Source organism: Nanorana parkeri, unplaced genomic scaffold (genome assembly GCF_000935625.1).
Source record: "Nanorana parkeri isolate BGI_ZX_2015 unplaced genomic scaffold, ASM93562v1 scaffold1870, whole genome shotgun sequence".
Lineage (NCBI taxonomy): Eukaryota > Metazoa > Chordata > Amphibia > Anura > Dicroglossidae > Nanorana > Nanorana parkeri.
Window position 1 is genome coordinate 64,087 of NW_017308138.1, and position 19,943 is coordinate 84,029.

Consider the following 19,943-nt stretch of genomic DNA (forward strand, 5'->3'; position numbering starts at 1 on the left):
CCAGGTGGATGTTCAGGCCTCTGCTGATGTTAGTTTTGGCCAGGAGGTCCTTCAGGCAGCCCTCTAATTCTCGAGTTTGTCTGTTCTGGTACTCTGTCCCTGGTCCCCTGTTGGAGTTGTGCTCTTTGGGCCTGTTAGCTGTTGTTTTGCTTAGTTGTCCGCCCCAATTGTTGGACTGCTTTTGAATGTCCCAGTGGTCTATAAATTAACTCTTTGTATCCTATAATGTATGATCAAGAAAACAGGAATTTGCTTTGCCTGTAAAATCCATTTCTTGGAGTACATTACAGGACACTCCCATCTGTGCTGCTTGCTGCAAAACTAAGGGAGGCTGGGAGTGGGAACTGTCCTGCAGCTTTAAATGATTTGCCAGTGTCCAATCACCTGAAGGTAGCTGTATAACCCAGTGGTCTATGAATTTACTCCCTGTATTCTATGATATACTCCAAGAAATGAATTTTACAGGTAAGACATAAATCTGTTCTATAATCTCCCCCTTAAGAAAACATATTGGCCAATATGCAGAGGTCTGATAAATGAGTACATCCTTTTGTATCACAGGAACACAACAGACAGATAATTGCAATCCATTCGAAAAAATGCAGTGACACTATTCCATGTTTAGAAAGCCATATATGTATTTTATGTGTGCCAGTACTTATTCATAGGATTGTGTCCAGTCACTGTCCACACAATTACTGGTTCGCCTATACAGCTCCGGTGAATTGGAGGATCTAGTTGTTCCAGCCCATGCAACAGGCATTATCAACAAGAAAGAGAAAGGCTTTTTACAACCACAACATCCCAGTACGCCGTATTTTTATCACCTACTTAAGATCCATAAGGACAGCCAAAACCCCCCCAGGACGCCCTATCATTGCAAGCACCGACAGCCTAGCTAGTGGTCTTTCCAAGTACATAGACCATTTCCTGCAACCAATCGTCTTTTCATTACCATCTTACATCAAAGACTCAGGTAACCTCATTAGCATATTGTCCACATACACCTGGGACCCCGCGTACAGTTGGGTGTCTTTGGATGTAAGTTCCCTTTACACCTCCATCCCTCACACAGTGGGCCTCAATGCCCTACAATTCTTTCTAGGCCAATCCTCGACCAATTATAAACAAGTCCAGTTCCTTCTAGGTTGTACTAACTTCACGCTAACACATAATTACTTCTCCTTCCTGGGAAAGTTTTACCTCCAGACACAGGGGACCGCCATGGGGGCCAACTATGCCCCAAGTTACGCAAACCTGACCATGGGCCATTGGGAAGCTCTCCATATCTGGGCAAACAACCCCCATGCCAACAAACTTGTTTACTATGGTAGATATATCGATGATATTCTAACCATTTGGGACGGCCCACCTGAGAGTGTCTCCGAATTTTTGTTACATTGTAACAATAACAATTTTGGTCTCTCATTTACACATGAAGTTAATACAACAAGATTGGTATTCCTAGATTTAGAGCTTTACTCCATAGGCCAAAACATTGCCACCAACAACCATGTTAAACCCACCAGGGGGAACTCTTATCTCCATTACAATAGCTGCCATCACCCCCCGGTGGAAGAATAATATCCAAAGAGCCAGTTTTGCAGGTTAAGAAGAAATTGTACACAAAACACTGACTATATGACATCTAGCCAACTCCTCCTCCAAATATTTAGAGATAAAGACTACCCGGAAGAACTTATCACTGATGCTTATTCCAAATATCTCGAACCTGCATCAGTGATAGAAAGGAAGAGCGATAGCCAAACCGATTCCAACGACATTAGATTTATCACCACATTTAACAATAGCTTCAAAACCATCCAAAAAGTGATCAATAAACACTGGCACATTTTACAGAAAGACCCTAGATTGGGTCCCAATTTACCCTCCAATCCCTCTATTAATTTTAGAAAAACTAAAAACATGAATCTAGTAGGACCGAGCCGGTCATTCCAGGCACCTGTCATCTCTCCAAAGAATTTTCTTTTTGACAATAGGGTGGGCATTTTCCAATGTAAAAAGCCCAGATGCCTCACCTGCCAGTTTAAAACACACGGACAAACCAACTTTACTGATTATCTAAAAAAGGTGTACCAAATAAATCAGTTCATCACGTGCTCACACGAACACGTGGTATATGGGCTTACCTGTCCTTGTGGTCTGATATATGTGGGCCGGACCATACGTCCATTGCGGGCCAGAATAGGAGACCACAGACGGCTCATTGAGAAGGGAGACCTTGAACATAGCGTCCCGAGGCACTTTACAGCCAAACACCAGAAAAGAACTCAGGACCTGAAGGTGTTTGCGATTGAGCACATTTCTACACAAATACCGCCATCTGAAAGATACCGCCGTTTGTGTAGTAGAGAAACGTTCTGGATCTACAAATTAAACACTCTAACCCCTGTGGGACTAAACAAAGAACTTGAGATCCACACCATTCTGTAGACCAGCGTTCATTCATGCAACCAATAGTGGACTCAATATCCGCATCATTATCATATACCATTTAATTTTCCTTCCCTGCCCTCCTCCCTTTCTTCTTCTTTTCTATTGTTCAGACCATGTGTTTACTAAAGTGAATCCAGGTAGTTGCGCTCCTCAAAAAAGTGTTTGCTTTTGGGTTGTGATACACAGGGTCCCTCCCCCTGTTGTGAGAAGCTTTGCACACCACTAGTAGCTAACCTTCAGAGTTGTCTGCCCTACAGGAGTGCGCTCTAACAAATTGTGTTTTCCATTGCTATACAGCTCTGGTGGTTACTGTAAACGCCCATTATGACATATTTTTGTGCCAGCATTTATTTGCAGCAGGACAACAAAATGATTTAACTTTTTAGCCTGCTGCACATGTATTTCTTATGGTATAAGGGTTTGTTTTATTTTTTTCATGTGAAAAACAATGATGAGCTTGAGAACAATGTGTTTTCATTGTAGGTAAACCAAAAATAAATGTGGAGTCTGATCTGATGAAAAAACAACCTTCAGGCAAAGCTGTATTAAAACGGAAGGCACAACAAAGCTCACCAGTGGCTGAAGTAAAACCTCTGAATACCACTATTACTTCCACTAATAAAGAAAGAACAATGGTTTTGGTAAGAAGCTATTAAAGCTGTTCATTAAAGTTACATAATGCAAAGTCATGTATGTAAATTTACTAAAGCATGATCAATGCCGTATTATCATTACCAGGTGTTAACTGATCATTTGGTGTTAATTGATCATTTTAGTATTCAATCTTCTAAATGTTTTATTGCATGAATTTGCATAGAAGGCTCTACTTTTTTTATTGAAGGCATTTTTCTAATAACAATAAAAATGGGGGGGAAAAAGCAAGTAGAAATAAGACGGGGCAGTCTCCCCACAAGCATAGAACATTAAAAGGCATCTAAAAATTACACATTATCTTACCAATAACAAACTATGAAATATAGCTGCATGCAGCAATAAAGGTGGCCAAGCAGTAGAGCCGGTTATAGCGCATGAGAAGATATTGTAGTTAAAGAGATAAAAATCAGGACATGATTTCACGAGTTATAAAAATTTGAAATTCAACATGGCCGCTGTCCTTGGTGACCTGTGGAACCTATATTGTATTTGGCAGTTATGATATTGAGTTATCATATGTATAACATGTTTAACATACTTCAATAGTGATATAAATTCACGTTTATGCAATTTGGTGCAATGTTAAAAGTGATTGGCTTGTGGCGGCCATATTGATTTTGGGATCGGGCCAGGTTTTACAACCGTGGTAGAAGAGGTAGCCCAGGGCATAATGTGCAAAGTTTTGAGTTATTCTGATAAATGGTTTCAGCGTTCAGAATATTGCACAATCCAAAATGGCTGCCAAACCATGTGTTTACATGACTTGTAATAAACATATATGACTGGAGAGCTCAGCATAATCTCACATATTAATTTGTATATCTGCAGCCTTAGCGGTTATGAAAAAACATATGTTTGAAAATTGTCAGAAATAGGTTTACTTAAACCAAGATGGCCACCAGAGCATATGACCTATGACCTTTATATGACCAAAGATTAAACACAACACAGTTCCCTACCATTGTTCCATATTTTGAGTTTTTACATAACGGTGTGTGGTAATAATTAGCATTAAATGCTAATGCTAAAAAAGAGCATCCAAATAATAGGAAAATGTGTCAAATTTGACACAATTCAATATGGCCGCCAAACCATGTGGTCAATTGACTTGTAATGATCCGATGTGAGTGCAGATCACAGTATAACTATACATAGCAATTTGTACATCTGTACCTGTAATAGTTCCTGAGAAACAGATGTTTGAATATGTTGCTGAATATAATCACCTAAAACAAGATGGCTGCTGGGCAATGTGACCTATGACCTTTATGATGCAAATGATTAGGCATAGCTCTACCATTGGACCAAGTTGCATCAGTTTGTAACAGTGCACTTATTACAGGCTTTTGAACAGTAGGCCATAATAATAATAACACTATCTAAATACCATTGGCTTGCAGCAGCAATTTTGATTTTGAGATCGGGCCTATTTCTACAACCGTGGTAGAAGAGGTCGCCCTGGACATATGTGCAAAGTTTTGAATAGTTCTGATATATGGTTTCAGAGTTTAAGTTGTTTGCAGAATATAGCACAATCCAAAATGGCGGCCAAACCATGTGACCAATAGAGCTGTAATGAACACATGTGGCAACAGAGCAAAGCATAAGCTCACATAGCAATTTGTACATCTGTAGCTTTAGCGGTTCTGGAGATGCAGGTTTCTGAATATTTGCAAAAATTGTCGCAAAAACCAAGATGGCTGCCACATCATGTGACCTATGACCTTTATATTGCAATAAGCTCTACAGGGCTCTACCATTGCGCAATGTTTCATGAGTTTTTGACTAACAGAGCACTTGTTACAGGCATTTGACAAAGTGGTGGAATAATAATAATAAATATAGCTGCAAGCAGCAATAAAGGTGGCCAAGCAATAGAGCCAGGTATCCCATGCTTGTAAGACCAGTACCGACAGGAAAGAAACAGATGACAGGGGGGCCTATAGCTGGGGAGAATGCAGAGGATGCCAACCTTAGAATGGCTAGAATATAAAACCAGTCCGAAAGTCTGGTGAGTAGGGCAGCTGATTGATGTAAGGAAAAGGCAGGTAGACCAACCACTCCTCTGTTTGGGTCTCATTAATGTGCTAAACCTAATGCAGGGAAGTTTGTGACCTCAAACAGATTTAATAACCACTATCCTCAATTTCCTAAAAGACGTTGGAAGGGACATAGGTACTGTTTGAAATTGATAGAGAATCCAAGGGAGAATGTCAATCTTGAGGACATTCACCCTGCCAACCAAGAGTGTTCCAAGTAGTGAGGTCGGAGAGAATTAGATCAGTAGAATCCCAAAAATGAATAGAAAACGAAGAGGAAGCATCAGAAGGGAGACGAATACCAAGGTACGGAAGTAAAGTTGACTGCCATTTAAACGGGAAGGAGGCTAGCAACAAGCTGGGAAAAGAAACATTTAGAAACTCCGATTTATAGGTATTAACGTGAACGTTATCAAGGGTGCCATATCTGTTGAATTAGTGGAGGACATTTTTAATTAGAGGCGAGGAAATAAACTGTAAGTGGTCATCAGCAAATTACAATTTGTGGGCGAGAGACCAGCCCTGAGATCGACAGATTTTGACGAAGGGCAAACGCTAGATGTTCATCACTATAACGTACAAAAGGGGTGAGAGCGGACACCCCTGGTGGGTTCCATTCTAAATGGGGAAAGTGTCAGAGAGAGAGCCATTGACCCGTACCCTAGCTGTGAGGTGTGCACATAAGGCCAGAACGTTAGAGATGAAGAAGTCACCCGTACCAGTTTGTTGGAGAGGCTTTGAGGAAAGAGCAATAAACACGGTCAAAATCCTTCTCGGCATCAACAGAAAGAAGGCACAGGGGAACGCCCTTCTTCTGAGCTAAGGAGATCAAGTTAATAGCCTGGGTAGTACCACCTCTAGCCTCCCTTCCCTGCACAAAGCCTGTTTGGTCCAAGTCTATGATCTTAGGCAAAACAGATTTCAATCTGGTACCAAGAATTTAGCGTTGAGTTTAACATCTATATTAATAAGGGAGATTGCCTGCAAATGACCACACTATGAGACATCCATCCCAGGTTTGGGGAGCGCTGATATGAGTTTCCAGGGATTGGGTATGGAAGGGACAAGTGTCTGAGATTGAATTTCAAACCTTAATAAGGAAGGGTGTTATAGGGTCCCTGAATTGTTTAAAGAAGCGGGCGGTGTATTCATCAGGACCTGGGGCTTTATTGATTTGGAGTGAAGATATAGTCGACAACATCTCAGTATCCATAAAAGGGGATTTAGCATTTCCCAATCCTCCGAAGCAATTACAGGCAAGGCCGTTTCCTTAAGATACTCATGGACTTTCGTAAAGAAAGTGTCAGGGGACATATCTGCATATTTACCTCGGCGAGAATACAAGGAAGCATAAAAGACCTGAAAAACCTCCACAATCGGGGAATGCGAGTGGTGGAAGTGACCAGAGTGGCCCTTGATGCAAGGGCGGCGAAGATCTTGGTTGGATGGTCCTCAACCTCCCGCATTTATTACCGTGTCCATAGTGGTACCTACGGAGTTTGTCCATAGCAATGAGAGTATGTTTGTCTAGGACAGAATGACTGTGACTACGAATGTCGTTTAGTTGCAGAGAGCGAGTGGTGGTTGGATCGGATTTGTGAAGAGCCTCCAGCTCTTGGAGTTGTTGAAAAACCTGTTTGAGCCTACTCACTCATTCCTTTTTCAGGCGGGAGACATGTTTGATTAGGGCACCCATAAGGACACATTTAAGGGTATCCCACTGGGTTGGGAGGGGAGTGGGATCAGATAGGAAGTTATCGATAGTAGGGGAAAGTTCCTCCCAGCATGCACAATTCCGAAGTAAATTATTAAGTCTGGGTGCCCAGGAAACCTAAACCCAAATGCACTGCAGTCGAAACTGGGGCATGATCAGACCATAAAATTAGAGAACTCAGGCGAAAGATTTAAAAGGTTATGATGGACCCAGATGTGATCAATGCAGCTGTAAGAATTGTGGATGGAGGAATAATAAGTACAATCTCGTTCCATGGGATGCAGGATACGCCAACAATCCACCAGCCGTATTGCAAACATTCTCGAACTAAGTTTATGTATATAGTCCCGAGAGAGTGAATGCTTATCTGTGTTATCCAAGGCGGCATAAAAAATCAAATTCAGGTTGCCCATCACCATAGACAGACCAGCAGCGAATAGTTCAATGTGGTGGAGCACCCAGATGCAAAATTTGTTGACCCTGATTAGAAAGTAAATATTGGCGAATGAGAACAAATGATTAGCATAAGAAAATTTCCAACAATCCTCAATATTGGAGTTCACTACATTGATGGGAGCATTCTTGTGGATGGCAACAAATACCCCCTTGGACTTAGTACCTGGGCTGGAGCTATGGAACCATTTAGTGTAATATCTGTTGCGAAAATGAGGAATACAGCCAGTTTTAAAATGGTTTTCCTGTAAGCAGAGGAGGTCAATCCTTTGTTTATGAAAATGGTAGAGGATTTGTGAATGTTTTTTGGGCAAGTTTAACCCCCTAGTAGCTAAGGCGAACCTACCCATAATCAGATATGCTGTATTATAGAGAGTGAAAGTAGAGAGAAAGAAAAAAATGGGGAAGCAAAATAGGGAGAGGGGTAAAGAGGAAAAATGAGGAGAACTAAGCAAATGGATAAGAATAATAACATAATAAACCACTCAAAAAATTAAGGCACATGGAGATATGGAGTAGAACATAAACAAGTAATCTATGCAATATGTGCTCCCTTTTGGATTGTAAGCCCTCAGGGGCAGGGCCCTCCTTACCATTTTGTCTCGAATTGTATTGATTGCAATGTCTTCCTTATATTGTAAAGCGCTGCGCAACTGTTGGCGCTATATAAATCCTGTATTATTATAATAATAATAAAATTAAAAATATCAATACAAGAACATGAAAGAAAGTAAACAGTGCAAACATGAACCATAAAGTCTTGATAGGTGAACCACATGAGGTATGCAAGGTAGCTGTTAAACCGCTTGGGGACATTGAAGCATCTGGGCAGAGGAGTCCTGTGCCGTGCAAGCCTTAACCCAGAAGACACAAAGTCTGAGCAGCATTGCAGCATTTTTTCTGACCAGACCGCAGGCATTGATGCGCCTTGCGTTCCCGTGCAGCCGATCGCAATGCGGCCGGAAGGCGTGCCTACGGTGCCATTCACTCTAATGGACCGTCACGCCCCCTCCCGCCTTAAAACAAACTTAGCCGGCCGCAATGCGGTCCAGTGCGTTCTGGCCACAATTGGGTGTCTGGTGTAAATGGACACTTAAGAGTAGGTATAATGACCGAAGCATTGACGGTCTTCCGGATGCCACGAATACGGAGATTTGTTTCGATTACTTACGTTCTCCATGTCATCAAGCCAGAATATGAGGTCTGGATTCTGGAGTATGGTTGTTAAGAGCATGTGGGAAATGAGTCCACAGCCTCTCTAGCTCACTTACATGGTGATATCTGACTTCAGGGTCTGTAGTTCCTCCTTATAGTTGGTCTCTAGTCTGGAGACATAAGCTTCCATGTCTGCCTGCGTGGGGAGAGAGCTCTTATATCCCGATGATAGTCACCAGCCAAAGAAGCAGGAGAGTGATGTGTCGGCGGGCATGGATCTGACGGAAACCTCGTTGGAGAAGCTAGCGGCGTCATCTTGGAGCAGTCAGCCGTCCCATGCAGCAAGGCTCGAGAAGCTGGGGGAGAAGGTGATGGCTGTTTCTTCTACCCCATCTGCTTCAAGTAGTGCTGGTAGGTGGCCAAAGCTGGGTAAAGTCCGCTGGCAAGTCGGAGCTCAGTGAAGCAGCATCTCACCTCGACATGAGCAAGCCACGCTCCCTGTTTTACAATTTTATGCTTAACTGAACGAAAGTCTGGGTATGAGCTGCTTAAAGGAGAACTATGGGGTTAAGGCTTTTCTCCATAGTTCACGTTGATTTTGTTTACACCAAGCTGCTTGCCTATTGCAGATTCAGTCTTCCCAGCCTGGTGCAGGTCTACAATTTTGATTCTGGTGTCCTTCGACAGCTCTTTGGTCTTCACCATAGTGGAGTTTGGAGTGTGACTGTTTGAGGTTGTGGACAGGTGTCTTTTATACTGATAACAAGTTCAAACAGGTGCCATTGATACAGGTAATGAGTGCAGGACAGAGGAGCCTCTTAAAGAAGAAGGTACAGGTCTGTGAGAGCCAGAACTCTTGCTTGTTTGTAGGTGACCAAATACTTATTTTCCACCATAATTTGCCAATAAATTAGTTCCAAATCAGCCAATGTGATTTGTCTGGATTTGTTTTCTCATTTTGTCTCTCATAGTTGAGGTCTACCTATGATGCCAATTACAGGCCTCTCTCATCTTTTTAAGTGGGAGAACTTGCACAATTGGTGGCTGACTAAATACTTTTGATTCGTGAGTGAGTGATTCGTCACTCCAGAGAACACGTCTCCACTTCTCTAGAGTCCACTGCATCCGACGCTTTGCATTGCACTTGGGGATCTAAAGCTTGGATGCAGCTGCTCGGCCATAGAAACCAGTTCCATTAAGCTCTCTACGCACTGTTGTTGTGCCAATCTGAAGGCCACATGAAGTTTGGAGGTCTGTAGCTATCGACTCTGCAGACAATTGGCGACTTCTGCGCACTGGCTTCAGCATGCGTTGACCCCAATCCGTCATTTTACGTGGCCTACCACTTCGTGGCTGAGTTGCTGTTGTTCCCAGTTGAGTTGCTGTTGTTCCCAGTTGCTTCCACTTTGTTATAATACCACTAAGAGTTGACAGTGGAATATTTAGTAGCAAGGAAATTTCACGGATGGACTTATTACACAGGTGGCAACCTATCACGGTACCACGCTTGAATCACTGAGCTCCTGAGAGCGACCCATTCTTTAACAAATGTTTGTAGAAACATGTGTTTGTAAAAACAACTTGCCCAGAGGCTTGATTTTATACACCTGTGGCGGGGGGATTTGGAGGGGTGTCCCAATACTTTTGGCAAATATACACACACACACACACACACACGTGGTCTCAAAGTACCTGCCCGCAGCCAGCTGACAAGTCAGGTACGCAGTCACGGAATGCATACCTGACTTGCAGGAGCAGCTACACGGTCTGCATCTTTGTCGGATGCACACCGCAGGGCTGCTCCAGTCACTGCTGGCACTTAGATATTTTCAGCTGGAGCTCAGTTCTGAGCTCCGGCCTGAAAGAAAGGACTAATAACTAATAAAGTTAATTTTATGATCAATATTGCATGAAATATATACATTTCCGCTTAAGTAATTAGTACTATTAAATACTGTAGTGTATATTGGGTTTCAACGTTAATTCTCTCGGGGGCCACTCGACAAATTTATTTCTCCCATGGGGCCGCTTGCCAAATATCATACTTCAAAATTAACGTTAACTATATCTGGTATGTTACTACGGAAACCAATACAAATACAATAAGGCCCTATTCACACCTGCAAGTTTAGGTGCAATTAGAGATTCCTGCGTCAGGAACTTGCATGTTCCTGCAGCAGGAATCCTTAATCTGGCATTTACAAGCGGCAACTGTCACCCATTCAAGTTAATGATCAGGTGACAGCAGCTTTTTATGTAAATGCCTGCACAACGCATGTAATAGTATGTGATATGATTACATGCGGTTAGAAAACTCTCCCTGGATGCACAATCGATGCGTTCAGGGAGTGTGATTGATTCCTAACCAAATGTAATCATATTACATACCATTACATGCGGTGTTCAGGCTTTATTAGTTATGCTTATCCTATCAAATAAGAATACTATATAATAGGTAGTTGTCAATGTGAACTCTTATTCTTATCTTGAAAAGAGGAAAAAAGATGATGGTGAATAGTTCTTTGTCCTTTTTTAAGCCTGAGACATGGCATCTTTACTCAGTCTGGCTCCATTGTCAACCTTTATCTTGTTATTATTTAGGCTGACTAAACCCACCAAATGTATAACCTGGGAATATATGATGTTAGAGTCTGACAATCGCTCTATGTCTTGAAACCATGAACCTAAATTCACCTTTATTCTGCAGAATAAGAGAACAACATGGCTTCCATTGTGGCCATGTTACATTATGTATAGGTGATAAGTTTAGGCCTCAGTTTCTTCCTGTCAGCCCTCAATAGTTCCGTCAACCCAACTCTCCAAACAGAACGCCCCCCCCTCTCTCAGAACAAAATATCCTCTTCCCCATCCTTGACAAGAAGCTACTTCCTGGTCCTGGATTAATTCATCCCAGCACGGATGTATGTGCAGCTCAGTGTACATTCTAAAGAACAGACAGACAGTTACGTTTATTTTATTGCAGAAGAAACTTTGCATGTCTCTTCTGCATAACCGTGCTTGCCTGCTCACACTTTTATGGAATAGGGTACAGTGAGGAGTGCAAAGTTTAATTTAGTAGTCAAGCCTTAGGTAACAAAAGGATTCTAAATTAGGGTTTTTTGGTTGATAAATGTAAGAACAGGCTTCTTTTTGGTGTCTTTCCTTAGGTAGAACTTCAAAAAGGTTGACAGGCTCAATTTAAAAACCTTTTAAGACTAAACTTTCAGTTTTAACCAGCTAAACACATTCCAGGTGCATGACAACGCATGCAAAGTCTTACAGTTTGTCTCTTTTAGAAAGCTTTGATTCACAGGTGACGTATTAGACCTCTGCAGAGAGAATACTGATTGCACACAGGGAGCAAGGGTCCACAGTTTGGGATCCAGGACAATGGACAGGCTTTTCTACTCAGGTGAAGGCTGCTTTTTAAAGGAAACAAAGTATTAGATTTTTTTTACATTTTATTTTTGATGAGTCAATGTATTTAGCTGATTTAAATTAAAGTTCAGTTGGGCTTTAATTTTTAATGCAGACCTCAAGAAAAGAGTAAAAGGGTCTCTCCAACACAACAGTTTGGCATGTTTGTTTTAAAGTTAAGCACAATAATGTACTGGTATAGAATTATCTAGATATAATAGCAGCATTTAGAATGAGGAACTCATTACAGAACAAAGGGTAGCCCAATGCAGTAGTTGAAGAATATGCATTTTTTTGTACATTGAGAAAATCAGTGTCTTTGTTCTAGACTTGTTTCATTCTGCTTTTCTTTTTTTCTACAGCTTCCAGTGGCTGAATCTTCAGTCTCTCAAATTGTCCTTGTGAAGAGCACTTCACCAAAATTCGTGAAAGAAAGGTAACCAAGTAAAAGGTTTATGCATTGCTGGAAGGGATGTAACTATAGATCATGGGCCTCGCAGCAAAAGTTCTGTTTTCCCCCTCCCCTGGTCAGCAATAGAAGTGCACCGAAATGAAAATTTCAAAACTGAAACGACTTGTCTCGACTTGTCTCAAATTAGCTTCTAACCTGGAAACACAGATCCCTGCTCGCGATGTGAAGGCGCAGCAAATCTAGGGGCTCCCATTACACCCCCAAATCTGCCTTTAAACGGCCGTTCGTGCCCCCATCTGTCCCCCCAGAACTGCAGCCTTCGCCCCAGCATCAGCCTAACCTGGAGGCGGGTGGTCTTTTGGATCCGACACCTCCGGACGTCGCTGGCGAGGCTGTGGACCGCGGCCAGTACAGGCGGTTCGCCCGCTCCTCCGCTCTCTGGGGCTGCACGGGACTCAGGAGACAGATATCCGGTGACACGCGGCTCCTCTGCCACGACGGCCGCATCACGGCCTCACTGTCACAGCAGTGCAGACCTCTCTCCCCCTTCACCTGCCTGCTGCTGACAGCCCAGGCTCTGGGAGACCCACGCCGGGCCAATTGCCATTCGGAGGTAAGGAGCACGACATGCAGTATGAAGTGACACCTCTCCCCCAACGGCCCCTTCAACACCACTCTCCGGTGCCCTCTCCCTCGCCTCACACTGGAGCGGAGGGGAATATCCCTCCTACACAATGCCCTGATGAGGGTTCACAGGATTCATGGCGTTCTGACCCCCAGATGACACATCCATTGGGCCACGTCGCCTGGATGACTAAACCCTCTACCTCTCAACTGCCTTTGGAATCTGACCTCAGAAGCCTTCTCCGGGCTCTTCCTACTGAAGCTGACCTGGAATCACTGATTTCTACCAAAGCGGATTTTGAAGCCTTCACTAACCGCATTGAATCCACTTATAAACAGGACTTAGCTGAAGTTAAACAAGACATCTCCTCTCTATCGTCCAAGGTCGATGTTGTGGAACAGACGCACTCTGAGCTCCTCCAGAGAATTACCGCCTTAGAATCGGCTCAATCGGCTTCACATTACCACATATCTGATCTCCATCTTCATCTGGATGACTTGGATAACCAGGGAAGGAGGAATAATGTCCGGATCCGAGGACTCCCTGAATCTAGTGGTCCTATTGACCTTAAAGCTACAGTCCGGGACATCTTTAATGCGTATCTGGAGAATTCTTCTCTGACGCCTATCAAAATCAATAGAGCACAAAGGTCTTTAGGCCCTAGACCATGTGATTCATCCAGACCACGGGATATCCTTTGCAGAGCCCACTTCTTTGCCATTAAAGAGGACATTCTACCACAATGGTAGAGATAACTCTCGACTTTGATTGCGCTACAATACATATTTTTTCTGACCTCTCCAGGCGCACCTTGCAGATGAGGCATCTACTAAACCCTTTACTCGATGCAATTTGAGCAATGGATGCTACTTATAGATGAGGACGTCACGCTGATCTTCATGATCTTTTCGCCTTTCTGGTAATTGACCCTTTTGCCCTGCCAGACTGGCTTCAACCTACTCTTGATGAGGATGCAGATCGAGCCCGCATACGGTGCTATCATCCGTCGGACCCTGAGCCGCCCCGACAACGTTCCTCGGGTAGGGTGTACCGAAGTTCTCGCTCCACTCCAAGAAGACTTCATCAGGCATCTGGAAACCCGAACTCTCGTGAACTTTGACTAGCAAGATGTATTTCTTTTTTTTTATTGTTTCTTTACATACATCTCCTTAAGACGTTTGAGTGCGTTGTGATGTCCCGGGCTCCCATCTTGCCACTCACCACCAATTGCTGTACCCGCATTAAGTGATACGTACTCACTTACACCTAAATTCCTGCACCCCCCAACCTGATTGGGAGGGGTGGATTGGGATCTGGGACGACACCGGCTCTTTTCTATACCCAGGTTTACAACTGTTCTCTACAGGCAGCTGTCCCAGCTTGGGGCCCGTGAACACTCGTGAACCCTGGCCACCTGAACTGCCTCTTCTGACCCTTCATTTATATGCTTAGCTCTGATGTGTTTGTGTGTAGAGATCTCCCGAGCCCGCATCTTGCCAATTTCTACTAGTCTCGTAAATTGCTAATGGTTATGCCCGGTCACCCATCTTCACATTTTAGCATCACATACCATTCACTGATTAGTGCCTTGTGATTCGGGTCTTGGGAGACTCTACTCCGCCTTATTTGTCCCCATATCTGTAACCGTCCTGTGCAGGCAAGTTATGTGTGATGTTGCACGCCACTGTACTCCTACTTCGCAGACCCTAGGTTCTCAGAAGATATGTTCTGTAGTTAATGCTGTTTAATTGTAATTTTTTTTCATCGTTAGATACAAGTCGATTCTCGGAGCCACCCTATGACTCTGTGTCCTTTGCCTTAAACTTACCCCCACTAGGCCCTGGACGCACCAGGGGTTATACCTCCGGTGTAGTTCCAATTGAGGTCCTCATTTAGTTACTTTTTAAAAATATATATATTTTTCTCTCCTTTTTTTTCTCTTTTCTCCGTCTCCCTGTGTCTGCTTTCCTTTCATATCCCTGACCCTCCTCTCTGTATTTTGTTCTTGAACCCTTTTGTTTTCCTAAACTCCCTCCTCTTTTCTTTCCAGTTTCCCTCTCTCCTTCTTCCCCTCTGCCCCACGCGGAGTACTCACACTTCCTAACACAGACGACCCTTGAAGATCTCGCTGCTCACTCATAGCTGGATACTATGTCTTCAGTAGCCAATATTTCATTGATATCCCTCAATGTGAAGGGTTTGACCACGCCTGAGAAACGGCCCATGATCTTACAGGAGTTTAAACGGCTACGGGCCACCGTCTGCTTAATTCAGGAGACTCATTTTAGAACAGACCAGGTCCCTAGATTCCACAACTATTATTACCCTCATGCATATAATTGCTCCTCTCCTGTCTCTAAAACATAGCGTGTGAGCATTCTCTTCCACCGTCACTCCAACTGGAAGCTTGTGGACACGTGGTCCTGTCCTGAGGGACGTGCCTTGTTTGTCAAAGGAACCTTGGGTAACCAACTCTGTACTTTCACTAATCTCTACCTCCCCAATACCAATCTGATATCCTACCTAGAACACGTACTGGATCATCTGTCTGCATTTGTGGAGGGCATATGGGTGGTGCGGGGAGATTTTAATTTTGTACTTGACCCCCCAATTAGACTCCTCCAAGTCTTCTCATTTGTCATATCTATCTAAAATCGCTGAATAGACTGTTCTCACAATTCCTATGGAACAACAAACCACCCAGGTGAAAGTTCTCCCTCCTGCACCTTTTTAAATTACATGGAGGCATTGGTCTGCCTGATGCGTCTCTTTACTATGCAGCTTGTCATCTTGCTCGGATTGCGGACTGGTGCCGTAATGGTGACTCAAAGCCCTGGGTTCAAGTAGAACAGGCGGCAATAGCTATCCCTTTGAATTGCCTTGCTTGGTGTGATTCATATATTCCACCTGGTGTACGTGTCCATCCCACTGTAGGAGCCACCTGGAGGGTTTGTAGAGGAATGTTTGCTCTCCCTTCTATCTCACCACATCCTTCTCCCCTCTTTCCAGTAATAGGAAATCCCTCTTTCACCCCTGGACTGGATAATGTAATTTTCCGATCCCTGATGAGGTCAGACTGTTTCAGGGCACTGCATTTTCTTTGAAATGGTGCCTGGCCCTCTCGGGGTCTTCGCCTGGCGGATTCCAAAATATCTGCACTGGGTTTTTGGAGAAGTATACAATAGGCCCATTTAATCTCTTCGCTACCACCTGCTCCGGATTTTTCTCGCTCGCTTACGGCTTTTGAAAAGGAGTGTGTCCAAATGGGCCTTCTTCATCATACGGTATCCTATATGTATTCTTTATTGAATACTCCAGCAGTAGACTACATACCGGAATATGTGAAGAAATGGGAATGAGATCTTGAGGTTCAATTCACTCCAGCCCAAGTTAGTAGAATCATACATTTTAACTTTAAGTCCTTGATCCATACACGCTTTCAGGAATCTGCATTTAAGCTCCTGACTAGATGGTACAGAGCTGCTCAGGTCCTCCATTCGATGTTCTCTTATTTTCCTAATTGTTGGAGATGCGATGAATCACCTGGTGACTTACTCCACATCTTCAGGTCCTGCCCGAAGGTGGTTCCCTTTTGGTCTTCGGTCCAGTCCCTACTGAGCAACTTCACAGATAGTGAGATCCCATGGGTTCCAGCCTTTTTCCTCCATCATAATTCCTTTTCTTGGAAGTATTATAATAACTCCGTTCTTCCGCAATTGCTGAATGCTGCTAGGTGTTGAACTGTGGAAGACTAACAAGATACCCACGATGTCCATGTCGCTTCACAAAGTTGGCGAAGTGGAGCGTATGAAGAACCTAGTCTGGTCTGATAGAAATCTCCGTGACAGGCATTGTAAGACATGGTTCTACTGGACCGAATTCACTCAGACGACCAAACTTTCTAACCAACTTCTAGACAATCCCCCTTAAGGTACCCGGGGGGTAGGATCGCAATCTACCAACGTTTCACCTCATTCTTCTCTCTTTTCCTTCTTATAGTGTGTCTTTTATTTCTTTTGCTTTTTGTTACCATGAAGTGCCTGGTTTATATATCTATTACACGTTGAGTACGTGGGTGGAACCCTCAGCCTGTGTGATTATTATGCAGACCTCCCACACATTGCAACCTATCCATATGCTCATAGTGCCTGTCATTGCAAATGCCCTTTCTAGACTCCTACGACTATATTTCACTATGACTTGCTTGCCTGCATTGACTATCCTCTTAGTAAGCTAGGTGTCCCCCTTTACCAAGATGTAACCTTGGAGTGGAAAGGGTTCCACACATAGTGACCCTGCTTAAAGAAAGGCACATGGTTTTATTGTGTTATTTGCCACCATTTTTTATGTTTATGATTCAGAAGATGAACCATTCATATTCATTGACATACTTCTTTCCATATTATACTTTTTGTATCTCATGTTTGTTTTGTTTATTGTGTTATAAAAATCTTTAAATCAAGAATACGTAAAAAAAAAGAAAGGAAAAAGAGATTGAGGACACATAGTCCTTAATTTCTTTTTCTTCAGCCCCTGTTATAAATTAACAGGAATACTCTATATTGAGTGTTCCTGTTCATTCATAATTTGTGGACATAGCATATTTACTATATCCACTGTGAGCTGGGGAATAGGTAGCGGGTGCAATTGCTCCCTCGGGTGAGCACTCTCTTGAAAGGTTTAGAGATCAGACCAGTGACCTGTCTTCAAACAGTGGTACATTTATTGGTGCAACACACAGGCTATATACAGGGCTGTACAGTGCTCAAATAAAGTAAACACTTCAAAAACAAAATCCTAGCCGTGTCCCGGCACTAACTAAACATACGATAGTCCTGACTACCAACCTGTACAAACCTATTGTTTGTCAGGCTTCAGCAAAACACCATGACCAACCTTGTGCTCCAGCAGATAGACTGTCTGCTCCCAGGCTCCAGAGCTCTGTCTGTTTGCCTCACCTGCACTAAATTGGCACTGAGGCAAAGTGTCAAACCTGGGGCTTACTAGAGGTTCCGGAAGGTGTAAGAGAGGAATCTGGGTGACACATAAACCCCAGACCGGACCTCTTCTTGCTCTCTACATGATGACCTGCTACACCACAATCATGAATAAACAGGAAGTGATGTAGATCACTTCCTTCCCATTCATTCATAATTGAGGACACAGTAAACATACTCTGTCCTCCAATTATTTACAAACACTCAGCGATCACTGATCACTTACTGCTTGTACCCGCTCTCCATTCTGACACTGTCACAGGAGGCTGGGCGGTGTGGGAGGAGAGCTCAGTTTCCTGTGACAGCAATGGCTGTCTCCACCCACACCACCACTCTCCTGATCTGTGACAGGAGGCTGAGTGGTGCGGGGAGGAGAAACGCCAGCCGCTCACAGCGCTCTCTTCCCGCACCGCTCAGCCTCTTTTAACAGTTTCTCTCCTCCCCACGGGGAGGAGAAAAATCACGGATGCACCACTACTGGTTGCCAAAAGTGCAATTTTCGGCTGATATGTTTCGGTGGCCGTTATATCAGTGCATCCCTAGTCAGCAATACTGTCATTGATCTAAACATAAAGTATATACAAATAAGTCAAAGATAAGTAGCAGCAGAGCTGTCAATGTAGTCAGTACACTACAAGTACACATATACTTTATGTATGCACTAGGGCTGGTAATGATTAAAATGTTCGTGTTCGATTAATCTAATTTTTTTTTATCGATTAATTTCGATTAATTATAACACACATACAGACCCAACTACATTGGCCTATACACATACAGCACAGCAATGAAGTAATAAAATGAACTAGGATCACACTAATCCAGCATGTTATTAATCTCACGTGCCCCACTCAATATGGCCGCCGCTTCAGTGGGACAACTCAGAATAATAACGTGCTGGATTAGTGTGATCCTAGTTAATGTTATTACTTCATTGCTGTGCTGTATGTGTATAGGCCAATGCCTTGGCTGGCGCTCGTGCAGAAAGTTTCTCACCGGCCCAAGTGGCTCCGTCGGCTAACGAAGGGGGAGGAGTCCGGTGATGTCACAGACATCAACATCACCGGACTCCTCCCCCTTCCCTTCGTTAGCCGTCACGGACATCGACGTCACAGGACTCCTCACCCTTCCCTTCGTTAGCCGACGGAGCCACTTGGGGAAGGGGGGAGGAGTCCGGTGACGTCGATATCCGTGACGTCACCGGATCGCCAACGGGACTCCCGGAAGCCGGCGGAGAGGTGAGTGTTTTCATTAGCGATCATAATAATTTTAATAGATCAAAACGTTTAACGATTAATCGAGAAATTATTGTTTAATTTCCACAGCCCTAGTATACACATTACATTATTATGTAATGTATGTACATATACATACCTTATTAACCAATGTTGTGGATGTAGATTGCCAGGAAAGAGGGGAGAAGCAATGCATGGAATTCAACTTTTTTAAATGAACTCTAACTCAATAACATCTAGTTTACTAAAGTGTTGTGCATCTTAAACAGTTGCCATTTTTAATATATTGCTGTTTATTAACTTTGTTCCATCTGTTCTACTGATCTCTTCCAGTCTTTGTAGCAACTTCCTGTATACATGCATGCACTTCAGCAACTACTGCACATAATTTATCAGGGTGGGTTTGCTGATGGTGACAACAGTGGAACAATTCTATGCAACATGTGGTGGCTTGGCCATTTGTAGTCTCCATTGTTAGAGCATTTGGCAGGGTGACAAAGCAGCAGAATCGTTGTTGGGGTAAAGGGACAGAGCATTGTCATTATATCATATAGATGCCTGAGTAAGGACCTGCATGACACATCTGCTAGATAATATATTTATGAAATCTGCATATTTAAAGTATTGATAATTACCTACATTTTATCCTCAAGTCAGCATCAGCTTTTGTTCGGTGTATAAGACCTAAGGGCCCTGGTTTAAACTTTAGGAGCCCCCCTCCTCTTTTACAGAAAGGAAGGGCTGAAAGAGGTGGTCTAGTAGTCTGACCCCCCCCCCCCCCCCCC